Below are 24478 nucleotides of genomic sequence, written 5' to 3' on the forward strand. Positions count from 1 at the left end.
TTACAAATAGAAAATTATCTTATCTCTTATATAAGTTTGTTGAAGCATTATTTGCCATAGCTAAGATATGGAATCATCCTAAGTGTTCATCAACACATGAATGGATAAAGAAAATGTGTGTATATATATACACACAATGGAATACTATTCAGCTTTTCAGGAGAAGGAAGTCTTGACATTTATAACAACATGGAAGAATTTGGAGGACATTATGCTAAGTGAAATAAGCCAGATACAGAAAGACAAATACTGCATGATCTCACTTATATGTAGAATCTAACAACGTTAAACTCACAGAAGCAGAGAATATAATGGTGATTACCAGGGGCTGTCAGCTGGGGAGAAATGGGGAGATGTGGTTAAAGGGTACAGTTTCAGGTATATAAAGGAATAAGTTCTGGAGATCCAGTGTACAGCATGGTTGACTGTAGTTAATAATAAAGTGTTGTATACTTGAAAATTGCTTAGAAAGTAGTTTTTTTTTTTAATTGAAATGGGGTCTCACTGTGTTGCCCAGGCTTATCTAGAATTCCTGGGCACAAGCAATCTTCCTGCCTCAGCCTACTGAATAACTGGGATTACAGACATGTGCCACCCTGCCAGCTAGAGAGTAGATTTTACCCATTAAAACAAAAAAAGTTTGGATATATGAGATAATAGGTATGTTAATTAGCTTGATTTAATCATTCCACAACATACAGATATATGAAAACATCCAGTTGTACACAATACATATGTATAACTTTTATTTATCAATTAAAGTTTAAAAATTGTATCCATCTGGAGTTCCTCTTGTGGGAAAATGACTTCTTTGGCCACCTAAGGTCATTTTTTTTTTAAACTCTTAAATTTTAGACATCTATAGTTGGTATAATTGGTAAGTCACAAGTATTAGTGAGAATTTTATTTGGGCCCATGAAGAACCAATAAAGGCAGTAAAACACACCAAGAATGAGTGAAAAGCTAAAGCATAGTCCAAAGATCTCATTTATTGTAAGTGAGAAGTACCCTTCACCTAAATGAGGTTGAGTAGAAACTTCCTTACCTCTGCAACAATTTATAACTGTGGAATTAGAATTTAGATTCAAGCTAGCAAAACTAGAGCTACATTTTATACTCGAAACTGTGTCTACCACTTAAAAGAGGAAAAAAAGTGAATGAATATAAACTGGTTATGTTGAAGTATATTTTACACAGATTTTTTTAGTAGTTAATTTCTTATTTAGATGGAAGGATAAGTGGAAAGATATATAAATTTTTAAAGAGGGGCAGGCAACTTTTAATTTTCTTTGTAACTTTTAGAATTTATTTCCCTACTTGATATGTGGAGATCTACTGTATAGTATGTTTGTGGAGTTAGAAGAGATTAGGGTTGTCGTAATACAAATGTCAGTTTAATTGTAATTTGTAGTACTGAACCTTAGAATAGTGACCATTTTCTGTCTTCATAAATTTTAGTAAAATACGCATATATGTTGATAATTATTAAAAAATTCGAACCAAGCTTTGGTTCACAATGGATTTGTTTAGTAGGTAAATTATTTTATGTTTAAAAGTAAGTACATGTCTGGGCATGGTAGTTTACACCTTTAATCCCAGCACTTTGGGAGGCCAAGGCAGGTGGATCACCTGAGGTTGGGAGTTCAAGACCAGCCTGGCCAACGTGGTGAAATCCCATCTCTACTAAAAATACAAAAAAACAAAAAAACCAAATTAGCCTGGTGTGGTGGCACACATCTGTAAGTAATCCCAGCTACTTGGGAGGCTGAAGCATAAGAATTACCTGAATCCGGGAGGCAGAGGTTGCAGTAAGCTGAGATCTTGACACTGTACTCCAACCTGGGTGACAGAGTGAGACTCCATCTCAAAAAAAAAATAAAAATCAGTTTGTATTTACTCAGTTTTTTTTTTTTTTTAATACTTTAGGTTCTAGGGCACAATGTGCACAATGTGCACGTTTGTTACATATGTATACATGTGCCATGTTGGTGTGCTGCACCCGTTAACTTGTCATTTACAGTAGGTATATCTCCTAATGCTATCCCTCCTCCCTCCCCTCACCCCACGACAGCCCCCAGTGTATCATATTCCCCACTCTGTGTCCAAGTGTTCTCATTGTTCAGTTCCCACCTGTGTTTACTCAAATTTAATGGGGTTTAATCTGGGTTTTCAAAGGGCTGTCTAGATAATTCTTAGATGCATCCAGATTGAGAAGCACGAATCCAGAGCAAAACAGAAACAGCTAAGGGTGGACACTTTTTTGTTTTGTTTTTTTTTTTTTTTTGAGACTGAGTCTTGCTCTGTCGCCAGGCTAGAGTACAGTGGCATGATCTTGGCTCACTGCAGTCTCCACCTCCCAGGTTCAACTGATTCTCCTGCCTCAGCCTCCCAAGTTTCTGGGATAACAAGCACGTGCCACCACACCCAGCCAATTTTTGTATTTTGTATTTTTAGTAGAGACATGTTGACCAGGATGGTCTTGATCTCCTGACCTTGTGATCTGCCTGCTTCAGCCTCCCAAAGTACTGGGATTACAGGAGTGAGCCACTGTGCTCAGCCAGGGGTGGACATTTGAGGACACAGACATTTGAGGTACTGACTATCATACATACATACATATATACATACATACATACATACATACATACATACATACATACAGTATAGGCCAGGTGCGGTGACTCACACCTGTAATCGCAGCACTTTGGGAGGCCAAGGCAGGTGGATTACTTGAGTTTAGGAGTTTAAGACCAGCCTGTCTTTACCAAAAAATACAAAAAATGAGCTGGGCATGGTGGTACATGCCTGCTGTGATCCCAGCTACTTGGGAGGCTGAGATGGGAGGATTGCTTGAGCCCAGGAGGCAGAGGTTGCAGTGAGCCAAGTTGGGCCAGCTGCACTCCATCCTGGGTGACAGAGTGAGACCTCATCTCATGTAAAAAAAAAACCAAAAAACAAAAACAATACAGTATAGAAGGGCATCCTACAAGGAAACCTGACTACTGCACCACAAAACTGGTCATCAAAAACAGAGAAATCTGTAAAATTGTCACAGACAGGAGGAACTTAAAACGATGGGCTTTAGTTAATAGATCAGTATTCATTAAGTATAGAAAATTTACCGTACTAACGTAAGATGTTAATAATAGAGAAAACTGGATAGGGGAATAGTATGTGGAAACTCACTGAATTATCTTCAGAATGTTTCTGTAAACCTGAAACTGTTTTAAAAAATGAAGTGTTTTGGGCCGGGCGCAGCCTGTAATCCCAGCACTTTGGGAGGCTGAGACGGGTAGATCACTAGGTCAGGAGATCGAGACCATCCTGGCTAACACGTTGAAACCCCGTCTCTACTAAAAATACAAAAATTTAGCTGGGCGTGGTGGCACGCACCTGTGGTCCCAGCTCCTCAGGAGGCTGAGGCAGGAGAAGGTTGTGAACCCCGGAGGCAGAGCTTGCAGTGAGCTGAGATTGCGCCATTGCACTCCAGCCTGGGCGACAGAGTGAGACTGTCTTAAAAAAAAAAAAAAAAAATTTAGTAAAACAAATTGAAAATATTTGCATAAACTTCCTCTTATTGCTTGAGAGGCCAGTTTGAAACTCTTAATGTACATGGTTCTGAAAAGACATCAAGCTTAGTTTAGTTTATAAAAGCATTTCTTTTCATTAACAGACTGGATACTAAATAGTAAACATAGTCTTTTGACAAGTAGAGTTAAATGTAATATTTCTTTTAAAAAACTGAGTACGTAAACCTATTTAGCCAGTAGGAAATGCAAATAGAAATCATGAGATACCATTACTTACCTATTAGAAAAGCAAAACCAAAACAAACCAACAAACCCAGACAATAGCAAGCTGACAGAGATATAGAGCAACTAGAACTCTCCTGCCTTGCAGATGGAAATACAAAAAAGTATACAGCTACTTCAGATAACAATTTGGTGGTTTCTTATAAAGTTACCATATGAGCTGGCAGTCCCACTCCTAAGTATTTACCCAAGGAAATGAAACATGTTCCTGCAAAAACCAGTAATGCTCTGTTCATAATTGCCAAAAACTGGAAACAACCCAAATGGTAACGTACAAGTAGACAAATATTAATGTGTGAATGGACAAACTATGGTGCATCATACAATGGATGATGTACCAATTATAAAAAGGAATGAACTGTTGATATGTGTAGTGTAGCAATTTGGAGGAATCTCCAAAGCATTATACTTTTTAAAAAAAGCTAGTCTCGTGATTCCATTTACATGTATTTTCAAAAATACAAAACTGTAGTGATAGAAAATGTGTACTGGTTATCCAATGCTATGGTTTGAATGTTTTGTCCCCTCTGAAAATTCATGTTGAAACTTAATCACCAATGCAACAGTGTTGGGAGGGGGGCCCAATGAAGGTGTATGTATTGGTTCATATGGGGGAGCACTCACAAATGGATTAATGTTATAAAAAGGGCTTGTGGTGGGGCATGGTGGCTCACGCCTGTAATCCCAGCACTTTGAGAGGCCGAGGCGGGTGGATCATGAGGTCAGGAGTTCAAGATCAGCCTGGCCAAGATGGTTAAACCCTGTCGCTACTAAAAATACAAAAAAAATTAGATGGGCGTGGTGGTGGATGCTTGTAATCCCAGCTACTCGGGAGGCTGAGGCAGAGAATTGCTTAAACCCGGGAGGCGAAGGATGCCGTGAGCTGAGATCACGCCACTGCACTACAGCTTGGGTGACGGAGCGAAACTTCATCTCAAAAATAAATAATAGATAAAGGAATAAAAAGGGCTTGCTTTCTTGTGCTTTTCTGCCATGTGAGGATGTAGCATTTGTCTCCTTTTGTCCTCCAGCTTTTACCATGAGTGTTTACAGCCAGAAAGATCCTCACCAGATGCTGGCACCTTGATCTTGGACTTACCAGCCTCCAGAGCTGTGAGAAACAAATTTCTGTTGTTTATAAATTACCCTCTCTCAGGTATTCTGTTATGGCAGCACAAAATGGACTAGGATACCTGGGGTTATGGATGGGGAGAGTGTGTGACTATGGAGAGAGAGCATGAGGGAGTTTTTGGGGTGATAGAACTGTTCTGATCCTGAGTATGGATATACGTGTGTTGAAATTCGTAGAACTGTATACTCCTACTTCTTCCCAAAAGTCTGTTTCACTATATGTTAACTTAAGAAATAAAATTGAAGACATACAAAGAAACTGAATGTGTGTCTATTTTATAAGGCATTTGGTCTAACTACTGGTCAAACTTATATAAATACTGTCTAATGTTTCCTCTATTAGTTTTTTTTTAAGTCTCAAGGATTTGTATGAAAAGTGACTGATGTACAGAAAACCTTTATTTTTTATTTTTTAAAAAGTAGAAACAGAGTCTCACTATGTTCCTCAGGCTTGTTTGAACTCCTGGGCTCAGGTGATTCTCCTGCCTTGGTCTCCCAAAGTGTTAGGATTACAGATGTGAGCGACCGTGCCCAGCTAGAAAACCGTTCATATTAAATTAATTAGCACTGTAATCATGTGCAAAGAATTGGGATGGTCACCTAGTACAACTTCACATTTTTAAATAGGTTAACAGCTACCATTTATTGAAATAATGCTGTTCATTGGTTTTATCACCCAAGTGATATTATATGCTTAGACATTGTAATACTATGTGTATATATTTTTTGAATTTGATATGTCTTTTAAGCCTTTTAATCCACAGGTCCCCCCTCTCATCTGTCTCTTTTTCTTACAAGTTAGCTATTGAACCCTGGGCCGTTTGACTTGTAGAGTTTCCCACAGTTTGCATTCTGCTGATTGCATACTAATAGTGCAGTTTAGCACTTTTCTCTGTTCTCTGTATGCCCTGTAGATTTTCAACTGGATTCAGAGGCTTGATCCTAATTAAGTGTGATCCCTTTGGCAAGGCAGTAGGAAGTGTGTCATCAGAAGGCACTTGGCTATTTGGATGACTCTCTTTGTGACATTAGCAGCCATTGATACTCACTACTTAGATGGATTAATTCATTCGAGGTTGCAAAATAGTGATAGTGATATTCTAAATTATTTCTTTTTAATGTATTACTTAGCATACTTCCATAGAATACTCTCTTCATCACTGGTTATTAAATAGTATAATTCACAAGAAAAGCAGGATAAATACTTGATTCTTTATTTTTATTTACCAGTTTTCAAGATACTGAACTGTTATATCTAAACCTGTGAAGGTGTTTTAGGGCCTTTTTTTTTTTTAAACATATTTGGATTTTCATTCATTGCAATTAATATACTTAATGAAACTCAAATTGTTGTTACATCTTTGACCAGTGGGAGCCTGCCCCTCACCCTGTCTCTCTTTTTTTGTTTTCTAAAGACATGGTCTTGCTATGTTGTTCAGGCTGGTCTAGAACTCCTGGGCTCAAGCAGCCCTGCCTCAACTTCCCAAAGTGCTGGGGTTACAGATGTGAGCCATCATACCCAGCCATCAGTAAGAGCCACTTTGAAGAGCTTCTGAATCCTTTTAACATGATGCTACTACTCTTTGATAACTTTTTTCTTATTGGTATGTCAAGTTGTTCCAGGCTTATTTTGGAAATTTTCTGTTGATGCTGTGGAAACAGCCATTTCTCCAAAATTCACTGGCAATGGAGATTATCATGTAATAGAATTAGTACTAGTTGGAGAGAGCCCTGACTAGTGCCACCAATAAAAACAGCTTTGATTTAGCTTAAAACAGTATCTGGAACGTAATAGTAGTTCAGTAAATATTTGCTGAGTGGATTTTAGGATGTGGATATCTTTAGGTTAAGGTCCATTACTTATACTATTTTTTTACCCCCTCAGAGTGCCTGGCTCTTAACTTCCCAGTAAGTAAAGTGAAATGAGTAAGATCATGGCCTTTGATAGCAGACTTATTCTGCTATATATTAATTGTGTGACTTGGAAGAAAGAAGTTACTTTACCACACTTCTATTTCATTATCTACGAAATGGGTTAATAACTAGCTCATAGGGTTGTCAGGAGATTGAAGTAATTTAAAGCATCAATGTAGTTGCTGACATTATACTGTATGTATACTCCATGCAGTTGGTTTTACACTGATATTAAATAAAATATAATTAAATTAGACTATCAGTTGAAGAAAACAGATAATAAACCTTATAATAACAGGAATAATAATTATAGCTAGGTTTTATTAGGCGTATATAGGCATACCTCAGATACTGCTGGTTGGGTTTCAGACTACCTGAATAAAGCAAATAAAGTGAATCACACAAATTTTTTTGGTTTCCCAGTAGTATATAAAAATTTTATTTATGCTATACTATAGTTCAGTGTGCAATAGCATTATGTCTAAAATAATGTACATACCTTAATTAAAAAATACTTTATTGCTAAAAATAGCTAGTGATCATCTGAGTGTAATGTTTTTGCTGGTGAAGGGTCTTGCTGTGATATTGATGGCTATTGACTGATCAGGGTAGAGGTCGCTGAAGATTGGGGTGGCTGTGGCAATTTGTGTGTGTGTGTGTGTGTGTGTGTGTGTGTGTGTGTTTTAAGAGTTGGGCTTTCACCGTGTTGCTCAGGCTGCGTCTTGAATTCTTTGGTTCAAGTGATCCTCCTACCTCAGCCTCCCTAGTAGTGGGACTACAGGTGCACACCACCAAGTCCTCTGTCATTTTTAAAAATATTGTTGTCTTATCTATGGACTCTTTCCTTTCACAAAGATTTCTCTGTAGCATGTGCTGTTTGACAGCATTTTAGCTACAGAAGAACTTCTTTTCAAATTTGATGTCAGTCCTCTGAAACCCTGCCACTGCTTTATCAACTAAGTTAGTGTAATCTTCTAAATCATCTGTCATTTTAGTAGTGTTTGCAGTATCTTCACCAGGAGTCAATTCCATCTCAAGAAACCACTTTATTTACTTATCCATGAGGAGCAACTCCTCTTTTATTCAAGTTTGATCATGTGATTGCAGCAATTCAGTCACATCTTCAGGCTCCACTTTAAATTCTACTTCTCTTGCTCTTTCCATATCTGCAGTTACTTCCTTCACTGCAGTCTTGAACACCTTAAAGTAACCCATTAGAGTTAGCATCAGCTTCTTCTAAACTGTTAATGTTGATATTTTGACTTCCTCTCATGAATCATGAATGTTCCTAGTGACATCTAGAATGGTGAATCCTTTACAAAAGGTTTTCAGTTAACTTTGCCCACGTCCATCAGAGGAATCACTATTTGTGGCAGCTATGGCTTCATGAATGTATTTGTTAAGTAATGAGACTTGAAAGTTGAAATTACTCATCGATTCCAAGGCTGCAGAATAGATGTTTTGTTAGCAGGCATGACAGCAACATTTATGATACAGTGTGGTTTTGTGTCCCCTTCCCAAATCTCATGTTGAGTTGTAATCCCCAGTATTGGAGGTGGGGCGTGGTGGGAGGTGATTGGATCATGGGGGTGGATTTCTCATGAATGATTTAGCACCATCCCCTTGGTGCTGTCCTTATGATAGTGATGAGATCTGGCTGTTTAAAAGTGTGACACCTTGTTCTCTTGTCTCTTGCTCTGCTTTTGCCGTGTGACATTCCTGTTCCCCCTTCGCTTTCTGCTATGATTGTAAACCTCTAGAGACCGAGCAGACATCAGCACCATGCTTCTTGCAAAACCTGCAGAACCATGAGCCAACTAAACCTCTTTTCTTTATAAATTATCCAGCCTCAGGTATTTCTTTATAGCAATGCAGAAACAGCCTAAACAATTCATTTCCTTGTACATCTGTATCAGAGCTCTTGGGTGACCAGGTGCATTGTCAATGAGCAGTAATATTTTGAAAGAAATCTTTTTTACTGAGCAGTAGGTCTTAACAGTGGGCTTAAACTATTCAGTAAACCATGTTGTAAACAGATAGGGGCCATTTATAGAGCACAGGTGGAGTAGATTTAGTGTAATTCTTAAGGATCCTAGAATTTTTGGAATGATAAATGAGCACTGGCTTCAAGTTTAAGTCACCAGCTGCATTAGCCTCTAACAAGAGAGCCTGTACTTTGAAGCTGTGAAGCCAGCATTGACTTCTCTTCTCTAGCTGTGAAGTCTTAGATGGCATCTTTTTCCAGTAGAAGGCTCTTTAGTCTTCATGGAAAATCTGTTGTTTAGTGTGGCCACCTTCATCAATGATTTTAGCTAGATGTTTTTGAATAACTTGCTGCAGCTTTTACATCGGCACTGGCTGCTTCACTTTGTACTTTTTGTTCTGGATACAGCTTCTTAAACTTCATGAAGCAATCTCTGCTAGCTTCCAGCTTTTCTTTTATAGTTTATTCACCTCTTTTAGCCTTCATACAACGGAAGAGAGTTAGGGTCTTGCCCTGGATTAGACATTGGCTTACCTGGTTTGATCTTTCTGTTCAGACCTCTCAGACTTTCTCCATTATCAGTAATAACGCTGTTTCACTTATCATTCATGTGTTCACTGGAGTAGCGCTTATAATATCCTTCAAGAACTTTTTTTTTGCATTTACAACTTGGCTGTTTGGCTCAACAGGCATAGCTTTTGACCTATTGGCTTTTAACCTGCCTTGCTTAATCATTTCTCGCTTTTGATGTGTGGCTTTTCTTTTCATTGAACGCTTAGAGGCCATTGGAGGGTTATTAATTGGCTTCGTTTCAGTATTGTTGTATTTCAGGGAATAGGGAGGCGTGAGGAGAGGAGAGAAATTGAGAGAGATGGCCAGTCAGTGGAGCAGTCAAAACGTACACAACATTTACACATTAGGTTTGTTGTCTTAAATGGGTACAGTTTGTGGTGCCCCCAAACAATTACAGTTGGAATATCAGAGATTACTGATCAGAGATCATCATAACAGATATAATAATAATGGCAAAGTTTGAAATATTGTGAGAATCACCAAAATGTGACAGAGACATGAAGTGAGCACATGCTGTTGGAGAAATGGCACTGACAGACTTACTTGACACAGGGTTGCCACAAACTTTCAATTTGTAGTAAACATAATATCTGTGAATTGCAATCAAGTAAAAAACAATAAAACAAGGTATGCCAGTATCTTTGAATTTTTCAGAATTTTTCCTGTTACTGATTTCTGGTTTCATACCATTGTGGTTGGAATGATTTATTGTCTTCTTAAACTTGTTAAAACTTCTTCTATGGCCTAACATATTATGTGTCGTTAGTATATTTTGTGAACTCCTGGGGAGAATGTGTGTTATACTGCTGTTGGATAGAATGTTTGGTATATGCCTATTAGGTCCATCCATTTAGTCTAAAGTGCAGTTCAACTCCAATGTTTTTTTATTGATTTTCTGTCTGTGTCTGTTCATTGTTGAAAATGGGATATTGAGATTTCCTACTATTATTCTATTGCAATCTCTCTCTTCAGATCTACTGATATTCTCTTTGTATATTTAAGTGCTTTGATATTGGGTCTGTATATACTTATAATTGTTACAGCTTCTTGATTAATCGATCCCTTTATTATTAAATATTGACATTCCGACTGGGTGTGGTGGCTCACTTCTGTAATTCCAGTGCTTTGAGAGGCTGAGGCAGGCAGATTGGCTTGAGCCCAGAAGTTTGAGACCAGCCTGAGCAACAGGGAGAGACCCCTGTCTCTTCAAAAAATACAAAAATTACCCAAGCATGGTGGTGCATGCCTGTGGTTCCAGCTGTTTGGGAAACTGAGGTGGGAACTTGGCATGAACTTGGGAGACAGAGGTTGCAATGAGCCAAGATTGCACCACTGCACTCCAGCCTGGGTGACAGAGTAAGACCCCTGTCTCAAAAAATAATAAATGAATAAATAAATACATTCATTATTTTTATAGTCTTTTTCTGAAAGTCTGTTTTTCCTAAGTATAGCTACCCCTGCTTACTGGAGTAGGTTTGGTTGTTATTTGCATGAAATATCTTTTTCTTTTACTTTACTTACAGTCTATGTGGTTTCTTAAAGAGTAAATGATTCTCTTGTAGTCTAAAGTTGGCTCCTCATATACGTGGATAGATGGGTGCTGCATCCATATTTAACCCATTGCAGATTGAAAATATCCACAAATAAAAACCAATAGAGTATAACACCTATTACATAACATTGAGATTGCTTTCGGTATTTAAAGTAATGTGAGGATAATTATAAGTATTTGGGAGGATTTACATAGTTGCATGCAAGTGCAGCGCCATTTTATGTTAGAGATTTGAGTAGCCATAGATTTTGGTATCTGTGGGTAATCCTGGAACTAAACCCCTATGGATACCATGAGACAACTATTATTGGGTCCTGTTCTTTTTAAATCTATTCAGCTACTCTGTGTCTTTTGATTGGAGAATTTAATACATTTACATTCATTGTAATTACTGATAGGTAAGAATGTACTACTGTTACTTTGTTAATTGTTTTCTGTTTGCTCTGTAGATCCTTTGTTTCTTCCTCTCCTGCTGTCTTCCTTTGTGATTAGATGCTTTCCTCTATGGTATACTTTGATGCTTTACTTCTTGTCTTTTGTATATCTACTATAGGTTTTTGTTATTTGGTTACCATGAGGCTTACATGGAACACCTTGTATTCATAACTGGCTAGTTGAAGCTAATAACAACTTAACTTTGATCACATAAAAAAACCCTCTGCTTTTAATACCTCCATTTAATGTTTTTGATGTCACAGTTTACATCTTTTTATATTGTTTATCTCTTAACAATTCTTGTAGCTATTATAATAGTTTTGTCTTTTTTTTTTTTTTTTAATTCTTTTTTTTTTAGATGGAGTTTCTCTCTGTGGCCCAGGCTGGAGGGTGCAGTGGCGTGATCCCAGCTCGCTGCATCGCTGCAACTTCCGCCTCCTGGGTTCAAAGCAATTCTCCTGCCTCAGCTTCCCGAGTATCTGGGACTGCAGGCGCGTGCCACCATGCCCGGCTAATTTTTTGTATTTTTAGTAGAGATGTTGTTTCACCCTGTTAGCCAGGAGGGTCTCGATCTCCTGACCTCAGGTGATCTGCCCGCCTCGGCCTGCCAAAGTGCTGGGATTACAGGAGTGAGCCACCGCACCTGGCTGTAGTTTTGTCTTTTAACCTCACACTAACGACATAAGTGATTTACCTGGCATCATTATAGTATTTGCGTATTCTTATTTTGACGCTGTGCTTACTTTTACCAGTAATTTTTTACTTTCATGTGTTTTCGTGTTACTAATATTTTTCTTTCTTTTTGAACAACTCCTTTTAGCATTTCTTGTAAGACAAGTCTAGTGGTGATGAGACATACCACCACCAAAAGAACCTAACAGGAAAGAGCTTTTGTTTGTGAAATTCTCTTTATTTCTGGACAGCTTTGCCAGGTAAAGTATTCTTGGTTAGCAGTTTTTTCCCCCCATCGGCCCTTTGAGTATATCATCCCACTGTCTCCTGACCTGTACATTTTTGCAGAGAAATCTGCTGCTAGCCATATTGAAGCTTGCTTATATGGAATTTGCTTCTTTTTTCTTGCTGCTTTCAGGAACCTGTTTGTCTTTGATTTTTGACAGTTTGAGTTCAATGTATTTTGTAGTTTTGGTTGGATTGAATTTGATTACAGAACTTTGACTTTCCTGTACCTGGATATTTACTTTTTTTCTTTAAAGAGACAGGGTCTCACTCTGTCACTCAGGCTGGAGTGCAGTGGTGCAATCATAGCTTACTGAAGCCTCCAACTCCTGTGTTCAAGCAGTTTTCCCACTTCCTCCTGAGTAGCTGGGACTACAGACACATGTCACCACACTTGGCGAATTTTTTTTCTTTTTTTCCTGTAGAGATCGGGTCTTAGTATGTTGCTCTCACTTTGGCCTCCCAAAGTGCCGGGATTATGTACCACTATGTCCTGCCAATGTTTATATCTTTCCCCAGATTTGGAAAGTTTTCTACTTTTCTTTCCTTTCTGTTTCCCTTTCCTTTCTTTACCTTTCAGGCAGAGTTTTGCTATGTTGCCCAAGCTGGACTTGAACTCCTGTGCTCAAGCAATCCTCCAGCCTCAGCTTCTTGAGTAACTGGGACTGCAGGCACATACCATCACACCTGACTCTGCTATTGTTTCTTTAAATAAACTTTCTGCCCCTTTGTCTGTCTCTTCTCTTTCTTCAGCTCTTATAATCTGAAAATTTTCTCTATGCTATCCTATAAATCTTGTAACCTTTCTTTATTTTTTTTTCATGTTTTTCCCTTTTTTCCCTTCTGGGTGTATATTTTCAAATAACCTGTTTGCAAGTTCATGGATTTTTTTCTTATATTTGGTCAGTTCTACTTTGAAGTTTGCTGAACTTTAAAGCAATTATTTTAAATGTGTTGTTGGGCAGTTTTTATATTTCCTTTCTCTTCTCTCCTCTCTCTTCTCCTCTCCTCTTCTCTCCCCTTCCTTCCCCTTTCCCTCCTTCCCTCCTTCCTTCCCTCCTTCCTTCCCTCCTTCCTTCCCTCCTTCTTTCCCTCCTTCCTTCCCTCCTTCCTTCCCTCCTTCCTTCCCTCCTTCCTTCCCTCCTTCCTTCCCTCCTTCCTTCCCTCCTTCCTTCCCTCCTCCCTTCCCTCCTCCCTTCCCTCCTTCCTTCCCTCTCTCCCTCCTTCCCTCCTTCCTTCCCTCCTTCCTTCCCTCCTTCCCTCCTTCCCTCCTTCCCTCCTTCCTCCTTCCCTCCTTCCCTCCTTCCTCCTTCCCTCCTTCCCTCCTTCCCTCCTTCCCTCCTTCCCTCCTTCCCTCCTTCCCTCCTTCCCTCCTTCCCTCCTTCCCTCCTTCCCTCCTTCCCTCCTTCCCTCCTTCCCTCCTTCCTTCCTTCCTTCCTTCCTTCCTTCCTTCCTTCCTTCCTTCCTTCCTTCCTTCCTTCCTTCCTTCCTTCCTTCCTTCCTTTTTTTGACAGTGTCTGGTTCTGTTGCCTCAGCTGGAGCATGGTGGCATGCCCATGGCTCACTGCAGCCTTGACCTCCTGGGTTCAAGCAATCCTCCCACCTCAGCTTCCCAAGTAGCTGAGACTACAGGCATGTGCCACCACTCCTGGCTAATTTTTGTTATTTTTAGCACAGACGGGGTTTCACTGTGTTGCCCAGGCTGGTCTCAAACTCCTGAGCTCAAGCGATTGGCCTGCCTTGACTTCCCAAAGTGTTGGGATTACAGGTGTGAGGCCCTGTGCCTGGCCTATACTAGTATTTCTTTGGAGCCAGATATAGTAATATCTTAACATTATTATATTCTTTTGGTGGTGGTATGTCTCTGACATGGTTTGGCTCTGTGTCCCCACTCAAATTTAATTTTGAATTGTAATCCTCATGTGTCGAGGGAGGGACCTGGTGGAGGTGATTGGATCATGGGGGCGATTTCCCCCATGCTGTTCTCGTGATGGTGAGGGAGTTCTCATGAGATCTGATGGTTTGAAAGTGGCAGTTTTCCTTGAGCGCGCACTCTCTCTCTCTCTCCTTCTGCCTTATGAAGATGTGCCTTGCTTCCTCTTTGCCTTCTGCCATGATTGTAAGTTCCCTGAAGCCTCCCCAGCCATGAGGAACTGTAAGACAATTAAACCTCCTTCCAATTACCCAGTCTCAGATAGGATCTTTGTAGCAGTGTGAAAACGGACTAATACAGTCTCTTTGTTTTTTCATGTTTCTTATTGCCTTATATTTAATGGATCAGTCATGGAGCTGAGGCCTGAAGTACAAGTGTGAGTGAAGGGTCTGTGGCTCTGGGATCTGGAGCAGTAAGACACTGTTGCCTGGGTTGCAGGTACCCCTGCTCCTATGTTAGTAACACTGTGCGAGATGTAGATGCTTGTATGCTTGTAATTCAGCTGGGGAGCAAAGAACAGGAGCATAGGCTTGCTCAGAGTTAGTGGAGCTGTGGGCTGTGGCAGGGCTTAGTTCTTTATGGCAGCTAGGCTGGTGTGCAGAGCATGGGCACATGCAGTGAGAGCTTGGCTCTAGGGTTCCAGAGTGTGAACCACCTTGCTATGGCAATAGTATGAGTGTTAGAGATGTGGGTGGTCACATTGCAGCCACAGAACCTGGGTCTGGATTGTGGATATTTATGAGGAAGCTGTGTTTCTGAGTTCGGGGCATGTGCAGGGGTTGGGAAAAGTGGTGGCTTCTTTTGTGAAGTGGCTCAACTTTGGCCCCTTCTTGGGTGAGGTGAGGTGTGTAACCAACCACCTCTTTCTCTTCCCAAGTGGAAATGGCTGTTGGTTCCTCAGTTGCAAGAGATGCTAGTGTCCTCTGCAGAGTATCCCGCTGAGAACCACAGTGGTTCCTGCCATGTGTCTTATACCAGTAGCCTCTACCTTTCTTCTTTGTTCCTAGCTATCTCATGGCATCTCAGATGTGTTGAACTTACCAGTGATCCTTTCTATGTCTCTGTTTTGTTGCTCCATTGTGTTTCTGTAGATTCTTTAATGGGCCGGTAAGTTCTCTCTGGGCTATTTGGTTTGGGTGGATAGTTCTCTCTCTCTTTTTTTTTTTAATGGAGAAATGAAGGCTGGTATGTCTTACTTTGCCATCTTGGTGACATCACCTCTGGAAAATTACTGTTATGTTATTTTAGGGATCTGAGATCAAATCATGGTTTAGGAAGTTATAGCACAAACTTAAGGTCATACTGCCTGCTAGACTTGACCAGTGTGTGCTTGTAAGACCATTGTTAACTGGGTTGTAAACCCACTTCCCATAGGTGTTCTGTCCCTTATCTAAAAGAGTTTTAGTTTTTGGGTTTGAATTATCGTTTGGTTTTAAGTACGTATCTTATGGGACTCTGACTAAGCAAGGGCAAAGAAAGTGTATGTGGGCTTCTTTAGAAAGTACTTATTTTAAAGGATAAATTCCTCCTGTTCCTTCTTTCAAGAATTGACTGGTCTTCTGCTCTGAGACACACTTAAGAACCATACTTTTTTTTTTTTTTTCATAGAGGCACATTTAGTAAAAATTCTTTGACCTTTGAGTATATTGAGGCACTAGAAGAATCATGGTTAAGATTTTTATTGTGGTCTTCCCAGGCCATGAACCCTGAATGTGGTCTTAGCATCTAAGGTAAGCATCTCTTACAATATTGAATTGTAGCTAATTTTATGAATTAAATCTTTTTGTCTCACCTGAGATTTGCCCTGACAAAGACGTGGTACAAGCATATTTTAGTCTTTTAAAAGAAACAACTTAAAATTATAAAAATTGAATGAATTGCTTAGCCTGAAAGGAAATAAATGAGAAATGGTATGAATGTCTTTTTAGTTGATGTGGTAGTATTGTTTTCAAAGTTTGTGGTAGTGTAGGGTAAAGAAGATAGATAATTTATTAATTTGGATCATGAGTCATGAGAGATGAACATCGTCACAAAAATAGAATATTGTCTATAATCTTAAGCTGTCATTCAGTAGAAACTGTTTTACCAACTCTTGGAATTTTAACCTTTTTTTCTTCTTTTGCATTTGAACATTTTGTGAATTAGCTTTAAGAAAAAGTGTTTTGCCAGTTTGGGAAAAGTAAAAATAAAGGACGTTATATGTTTCACCAACAGTAGAATTTTAATAGTATGTGTTAGGTCGGGGTCCCTAATTCTGGTATCACAGTCCATGGCCTATTAGGAACTGAGCTGTACAGCAGGAAGTGAGCAGTGGGTGAACAAGCATAGCTTCATATGTATTTACAGTCGCTCCCCATTGCTTGCATTACTGCCCGAGCTCTGCCTCCTGTTATCAATGATGGCATTAGATTCTCATAGGAGCATGAACCCTGTTGTGAAACACACATGCAGGGGATCCAGATTGTGCACTCCTTATGAGAATCTAAAAGTCTGATGATGTGTTACTGTCTCCTGTCATCCCCAGATGGGACCATCTAGTTGCAGGAAAATAAGCTCAGGGCTCCCACTGATTCTCCACTATGGTGAGTTGTAAAATTATTTCATTACATATTACAATGTAATAATAAAAAATAAAGTATACAATAAATGGAATGTGCTTGAATCATCCCAAAACCACCCCTCCTCCTGTCCCCCAGGTCTGTGGAAAAATTGTCTTCTACGAATCTGGTCCCTAGTGCCAAAAATATTGGGGAATACTGTGTTTGATCGTTTAGTTTGAGGGCTGATTAAGAAAGGGGGAGAAATGAGTATCATCTTAGCTGTCTCTCCCCTCTCCCAAGATGAACTTTAGTTTTATTATTTCTGGCTTGGTGGGGTTAAAGTTCAGGGTATAATAAAAATTGAATGGCAAAGTTATGATTCACATATAATCCAGGATATTTTTAGTAGAATATGACTTACATATCTCTTATTTTATCATAGGCAACAACAACTTGAAATCAACTTAAAAACAGTATATGTGAGATTGAGTATCTGGGTCCTACAAAAGGAAAATTGGTTAGCAACTAATAGTAACTTCAGCCTTAAGGACTTTACTTTGATATTCTGTTTGCAAATCAAAGAAGCTGTGGCATTCATTGGGATATATTCTACTTAAAAAGATTGTATAAATGGAATATATACTTGGTTATAAAATGATTTTTCAACACTTTTAAGAACGACTATACTGGGCTCAGTAGCTCATGCCTATAATCCCATCACTTTGGGAGGCCAGGATGGGAGGATCACTTGAGGCCAGTAATTTGAGATTGCAGTGAACCATGACCACGCCACAGTATTCTAGCTAGGACAACAGAGTAAGATGCTGTCTCCACCAAAAATTAAAAACTTGGTGTGGTGACATGGACCTGTAGTTCTCAGTCCTCTGGAGGCTGAGGTGGGAGGACCACTTGAGACCAGGAGTTAGAAGTTGCAGTGAGCTGTGTTCGTGCCACTACACTCTCGCCTGGGTGACAGTGAGACTCTGTCTCAAGAAAACCTGAAAAACCAAAAAACTGAAATATATCTAAAGGATATTTTCTTACTGTGTGTTATGTAGGCTTAAACTTTTTTCCTAATTATTTGAACTTTGTTATTTCTTTCCTCAGTTTAACCTTTCTTCCTGAGAGTGCTTGTTTTATAATATAATTTACGTAAGATTGGCCAGTAACTTCATGGCGTAAAGAAAACCCAGAGCTATGAATGAAAGATAGGAGATTTTTTTTTTTTTTCTTTTAAGATGTGGTCTTGCTTTGTTGCCCAGGCTGTAGCGCAGTGGATTTGGATCTTGGTCTTGGTTTTGACATTGAACTATGTGAGAGAAGTTACTTATCTCACTGATCCTCAGTTTTCTCAACTATAAAATAAGGACATTATTTTTCAGACCAGGATGAAATGAGGAAAGAAAAATGGAAAGAGTAGTAACTGTATACCCAGTTGTCTCTTCCCCCTCCTCCTCCTCCTTCCCTCCCCTCTCCTCCCCTCCTCTGAAAGAAAAATGGAAAGAGTAGTAACTGTGTACCAAGTTCTCTTCTCTCCTCTCTTCTCTGTCTGCTCTCTCCTCTTCTCGATGGAGTTTTGTCTTGTTGCCCAGGCTGGAGTGCAGTTGCGCAATCTCGGCTCACTACAACCTCCGACTCTGGGTTCAAGCGATTTTTCTGCCTCAGCTTCCCAAGTAGCTGGGATTACAGGCATGCACCACCACGCCTGACTTATTTTTTGTATTTATTAGAGATGGGGTTTCACCATGTTGGTCAGGCTAGTCTCAAACTCTTGACCTCAAGTGATCCACCCGCCTTGGCCTCTCAAATGCTGGGATTACAGTCATGAGCCATGGCACCCAGCCACTTTATTGTCTTTATGTCTGTCTCTTTGTATGTATGTGTCACACTTTTTTTTGCTGAACTATTTGAAAAAAGTCGAAAATGTGATTCATCCCTAAATACTCCAGCATACATCACTTGAAAATAGGACATTCTTTTGTAACCAGGATATCATCATCACAGCTAAGAAAAGTAATAATTTCCTAATACCATTGAACAGTAGTAATTCAGATTTCTTTAGTTATCCCTGAACATCTTTTTATATATATTTATTTATTTATATTTTTTGAGACAAAGTCTTGCTCTGTTGCCCCGGCTGAAGTGCAGTGGCATGATCTTGGCTCGCCACAACCTCTGCTTCCCAGGTTCAAGTGATTCTCCTGCCTCAGCCTCCCGAGTAGCTGGGATTATAGGCATGTGCCATCACGCCCAGCTAAGTTTTATATTTTTAGTAGAGACAGGATTTTGCAATGTCAGCCAGGCGGGTCTCAAACTCCTGACCTCAGGTGATCCATCTGTCTTGGCCTTTCAAAGTGTGGGGATTACAGGCGTGAGCCCCCCAGCCTCCCTGAACATCTTTTAAATGTGTATTTTTCAAACAGTATCTGATCAAGTCTCATACATTGCATTTGGTCGTTAAGGATCTTCAGTTTATTGTGCTCTGGAGAAGTCACCCTAATTTTTGTAACTCATGAGATTTATTTTCCGAAGAGACCAGGCTGATTGTTTCATATAATGTCACACATTCTTGATTTATTTTCTTGTGGTTTTTCTTTTTCTTATATACTTGTAGATGGAAGGTAGGCTTGCTTCATTTGCATTAAACAGTTTTGGGCAAGACACTTTGTAGATGATACTGTGGTATTACAAAGCACATAAAGTCATTTCTCCACTGGTGGGGATGTTAAGTTTGATAACTTGGTTACTATGGTGACCCACTAGATCTCTCCATTGTGAAGGAACATTTATCTCTGAAATTTAGCAAGTAGAATTATGGGAGGCTACTTTGACAATCTCTTAAAAGTCTGTTCCCTAACTATCCTTTACGTAATGTTTTGAACATTCATTGATGATACTTGCTTGAATTAATTAATTGGGAGTTACAAAATGATGATTTTAAAAATTGTAATTTTTTTTCAGTATTTATTATTATTCTATAATAAGTAGCTTTTCCTTGTCAATTGAGAGTATATTACAGCTCCTTCTAAAAAGCCAGGATAAATGCTTAATACAGTAGTCTCTTGTGCAGTTTTGCTTTCCATGGTTTTAGTTACCTGTGATCAGCTGAAGTCTGAAAATATGACATGGAAACTTTCAGAAATAAACCATTCATACATTTTAAATTTAAATTTCACTGTATTCTGAGTAGCATGATGAAATTTCGTGCCGCCCTGCCCAGGACTGAATTATCCCTTTGTCCGTTGTATGCATATTGTACAGTGTGTATATATAGAAAAAAACATGGTGGGCTGGGTGTGGTGGCTCATGCCTATAATCCCAGCACTTTGGGAGGCCGAGGCAAGTGGATCACCTGACATCAGGAGTTCGAGACCAGCCTGGCTAACATGGTGAAACCTCGTTTCTACTAAAAATACAAAAATTATTCAGGCGTGGTGGCGTACTCCTGTAATCCCAGCTACTCAGGAGGCTGAGGCAGGAGAATCGCTTGAACCCGGGCGGCAGAGGTTGCAGTGAGCCAAGATCGCACCATTGCACTCCAGTCTGGGCAACAAGAGCGAAACTCCATCTCAAAAAAACAAAACGAAACGAAACATGGTGTATAGAGTTTGGAAGTATCTGCAGTTTCGGGCATTCACTGGGGGTCTTGGACTCCTGTGAATAAGGGGGAACTACTATATTGCCAGATTTTATTATATTATAATATTATTAGCTGATATTTTGTTAAAGTATTTTTGTATGTATGTTCATGGAAGATATTGGTCTGTAATTGTATTAGTCTTCCATAACAAAATACAACAGATTGGATGATATTAAACAACAGAAATTTATTTTCTTACAGTTCTGGATGCATTGCATTGTGTGTATATTCATAGGTAGGTTGTGTTATTTCTACTCTTGAACTTATTGAGATTTATGACCACATATATGGCCAATTTTTGTGAATTAGCCTGTGTCTACTTGAAATGGGGTTGTATTCTCTATCAGAATATAAAACTCAATATAATAAATACAATATAGTAAAATCTACCTTATTGATTGTGTTACTTAGGTTGTCTATTGCTTTACCTGCTATTATTCTGTTTCCATTAATTTCTCCATGCATCTACTATAGATTTTTGCTTTGCAAGGTTGTGACCATGCTCTTTGGTTAATAGATATTCATAACTGATTTTTCTTCCTCATTGTTAATTTGGCCTTCAGCATAAAGAAGTGTCCTCCTTTGTCTTGTTAGATGCTTTTTGGCCTGAATTTTACATTGTGAGGTATTAAGATCATAACCCGTGTTTTCTTTTTGATTGTATTTTCCTGTTTTCTTTTTTTTTTTTGAGACGGATTGTTGTTGTGTCTCCCAGGCCTAAGTGCAATGTCGCGATCTTGGCTCACTGCAACCTCCGCCTCCCAGGTTCAAGTGATTCTCCTGCCTCAGTCTTCCGAGTAGCTGGGGTTACAGGCACCCACCACCACACCCAGTTAATTTTTGTATTTTTGGTAGAGACAGGGTTTCACCGTGTTGGCCAGGATGGTCTCAAACTCCTGACCTCAAGTGATCTGTCCGCCTTGGCCTCCCAAAATGTCGCAATTACAGGCGTGAACCACCATACCTGGCCATATTTGCCTGTTATACCTTTGTTCCTCTTTTTTCCCTTTTATATTTCTTAATTACTTTGTTTTAGGTGTATGCCCTTGTATATAGCGTACTATTGGTTTTACTTTCTGAGCCAATCTGAAAATCTTGTTTCAATAGAAGAGTTAAGCTCTTTGAATTTATTATTGACATTGATATGCTTAATCTTACTTCAGACAATTATTATATCTTCTGCATATATTCTATTTATGTATCTTTCATTATGTTGTATGTTCTCATCTTTTTTAAAAAAAGTTTTGCTTTTTGTTTTGGAATTTTTTTTTTTTTTGTGGGGAGACAGAGTCTTGCTCTGTTGCCCAGGCTGGAGTGCAGTGGTGCAATTTTGGCTCACTGCGGGGCTGAAATCTTGGCTCATTGCAGCCTTAACCTCACAGGCTGAAGCAATCCTCCCACCTCAGCCTTCCGAGTAGTTGGGACCACAGATATGTGCCACCATGACCGGCTAATTTTTAAATTTTTGTCGATACAGAGTCTCCCTGCGTGGCCCAGGCTGGTCTCAAACTCCTGGGCTCCAGCAGTCCTCCTGCCTTGGCCTCTCTAAAGTGCTGGGATTGCAGGTGTGAACACCACTGCACCTGGCTGGAAGTTATTTTTGGATGTTTAGTATATTTATTTGAATAAATTATGGAGTTTAATGAATAATAACATTGTTTTGTTAATTGTGACAAATGTACCAGGGCAGTGTGAGGTTTTAACAATAGGGGAATCTGGGTACACGGTGTATAGAAACTGTCTGTACCATTTGCAACTTTTCTGTTAATCTGAAACCATTTTTAAATTAAGAAAAATATTAAATATAAAGTGCTGTAGGTGTCCTGGACCGGTGTTAGAAAGTAAATTTTGCACTGAGCATGGTGGTTCTTGCCTGTAATCCCAGCACTTTGGGAGGCCAAGGTGGGTGGATCACTTGAGGTCAGGATTCAAGACCAGCCTGACCAACATGGTGAAATCTGGTCTCTATTAAAAATACCAAAAAATTAGCCAGGCGTGGTGGTGCATGCCTGTAATCCTAGCTACTTGGGAGGCTGAGGCAGAAGAGTCACTTGCTCCTGGGAGGCAGAGGTTGCAGAGAGCTGATGTCCCACACTGCACTGCAGCCTGGGTGACAGTGAAGGAGACTCTGTCTCAAAAAAAAAAAAAAAAAAAAAAAAAACACCAAAAGAAAGTAAATTTTGTTTGAGTTTGTTGGTGAATATAAGCTGTATTTTTTAGTTTCCAGTAAATCAAGGTGCAGTGTAATCGTTGTACATTTTATGTTGAAGCGTTATAGGAAAATACCTTTATTTTATAATAATGAAGGAAAAGGACTTTTGGATTGGAAAGGAATGTTTTGACAAAGATTATATAAAATATTTTCTTCTAAAAATTATTTTTCTTCAACCAGACAAGATACCATTTTTTCAATGCTAGGTAAGATACCACTTTTTCAAATGGTATCTTGTCTGATTGAATTATTAGAATGTTTTTGGCATGTTTAGTAGCAAGTGGTAAAGGTCGATTGAAATACAAGCTGAAAAATTCTAATGGCCCCTGGAAGGTGGCAGTGTAGGCTTCTCATCTCAGAATTTTAGATCTGGAGGAGACCTTTAAAATTTATTCCAGTTCCTTCATTATAGGAGAATATCTAGAAGTCTAGGGACATGATGTCTTATTTCCGAGATCACATAGTAAATTACTGTTTAGAGCTGGGACTAGTACTAAGCCTCTTCCATTTCTGTTTCAGGATTAGTTTCTCAATGCCAGAATGTGTTCTTGAGAGGCACGATAACCAGATCTTGGGCTCCTCATATCCTACCTAAATTAGTGCAACTAAGGCAGTGTGACATATTTATATTGGTGTTTTTATAAAGGCACAGAAACAGATATGATTTATTCAGCATCACAGGGATAGTGTTAGGTCATAAGACCCCTGACCTGTTGATTCTACCTCTTTATCTTACCCACTAAGAAATAGCTTAGAGATAGTAGCTAAAAAAATCCAACGGTTATGAACTATAGATTGGGAGCTGGAAGTGCAGCTGGTACTAGAAACCATAAAAACACCAGATGATGTTTGTGGTGTGGTGAAGAGTGCTGGGATGATGTGGGTAGAGGGTGATGAAAGCTTTGGTCATGAGTTAAGTGGGTCTAGAACCTATAGAATGGGGGGCGGAATAAAGGAGGCAATGGAGCAACCATCAAACTCATGCTTATCAGAAGGATCATTTGTTCTGTTCTCATTCCCTATAGCATATCACTACTTGCCAGCTAAGATTTAGAATAATCATAGACAATAATGAAATAAAATACATCTGATATCCGCACAATATTTCAAGCACAATACTCTCATAAATATTGTACTATTTGATCCTTGCAATATCCTTGTGAGATAGGTAGAAGGGATATTGGTGAGTAGAAAATACTAAATATAATATGTGTTAATGTAGTGTGCTAGAAACCACTAAGGGATATAAGGGTGAATAGATATAGGCTCTGTTCTCATGGTGTGCCCAATCTTTTGGGGATGGGGTGGGAAAAACAACCAGTTACAATGTATAGGAAGTTGAAAAGGATTTATAAATTCAAACTGTGTCCCATGGGAATTTAGAAAGAGTGATGATATTGTAACAGAAATTTTGGTATTTTACCTTCTTAATTCAGACTAACTGAAAGGATAATGACTATAAAAGCATCTTGATTGTAATATATACTGATACAATTTTCCTTTATAATTTTCAGATTATTTTTTATTTTAGGTGATTTTACACAGCTATTTATATGAATAAATTTATGAATTAAGGATGACAGAAATCACTTAAATTGTTTTAGTGATTTTTGGCATATTAGCCTGGTTTGAGAAGGAGGAAGAAAACAAGGTAATTGATTTTGTAATGTCAAATAGAACTTACAAATTTAGGACAGATTTACCTAGACCATTATGAATAAATAAATAGACCCTTTTAATTGGTAAGAAACTAGACAAAATTTAACATAGTTGATTTCGTACTAGTTTATGTTGA

General features: G+C 39.0%; 1 protein-coding gene across 49 annotated transcripts in view; it reads left to right on the forward strand.

Moving 5' to 3' along the window:
• Nucleotides 1–24478, forward strand: part of FUT8 (fucosyltransferase 8) — a 472318-nt gene that overhangs the window by 157640 nt on the left and 290200 nt on the right. For 10 of the 49 annotated variants that reach the window (XM_077938183.1, XM_077938175.1, XM_077938221.1 and 7 more), the window contains one exon: nt 4844–4925. The gene's annotated coding sequence lies outside the window, so the exon portion shown is untranslated. 49 annotated transcript variants of the gene reach the window in all.

Source organism: Macaca mulatta, chromosome 7 (genome assembly GCF_049350105.2).
Source record: "Macaca mulatta isolate MMU2019108-1 chromosome 7, T2T-MMU8v2.0, whole genome shotgun sequence".
NCBI classification, from domain to species: Eukaryota; Metazoa; Chordata; class Mammalia; order Primates; family Cercopithecidae; genus Macaca; species Macaca mulatta.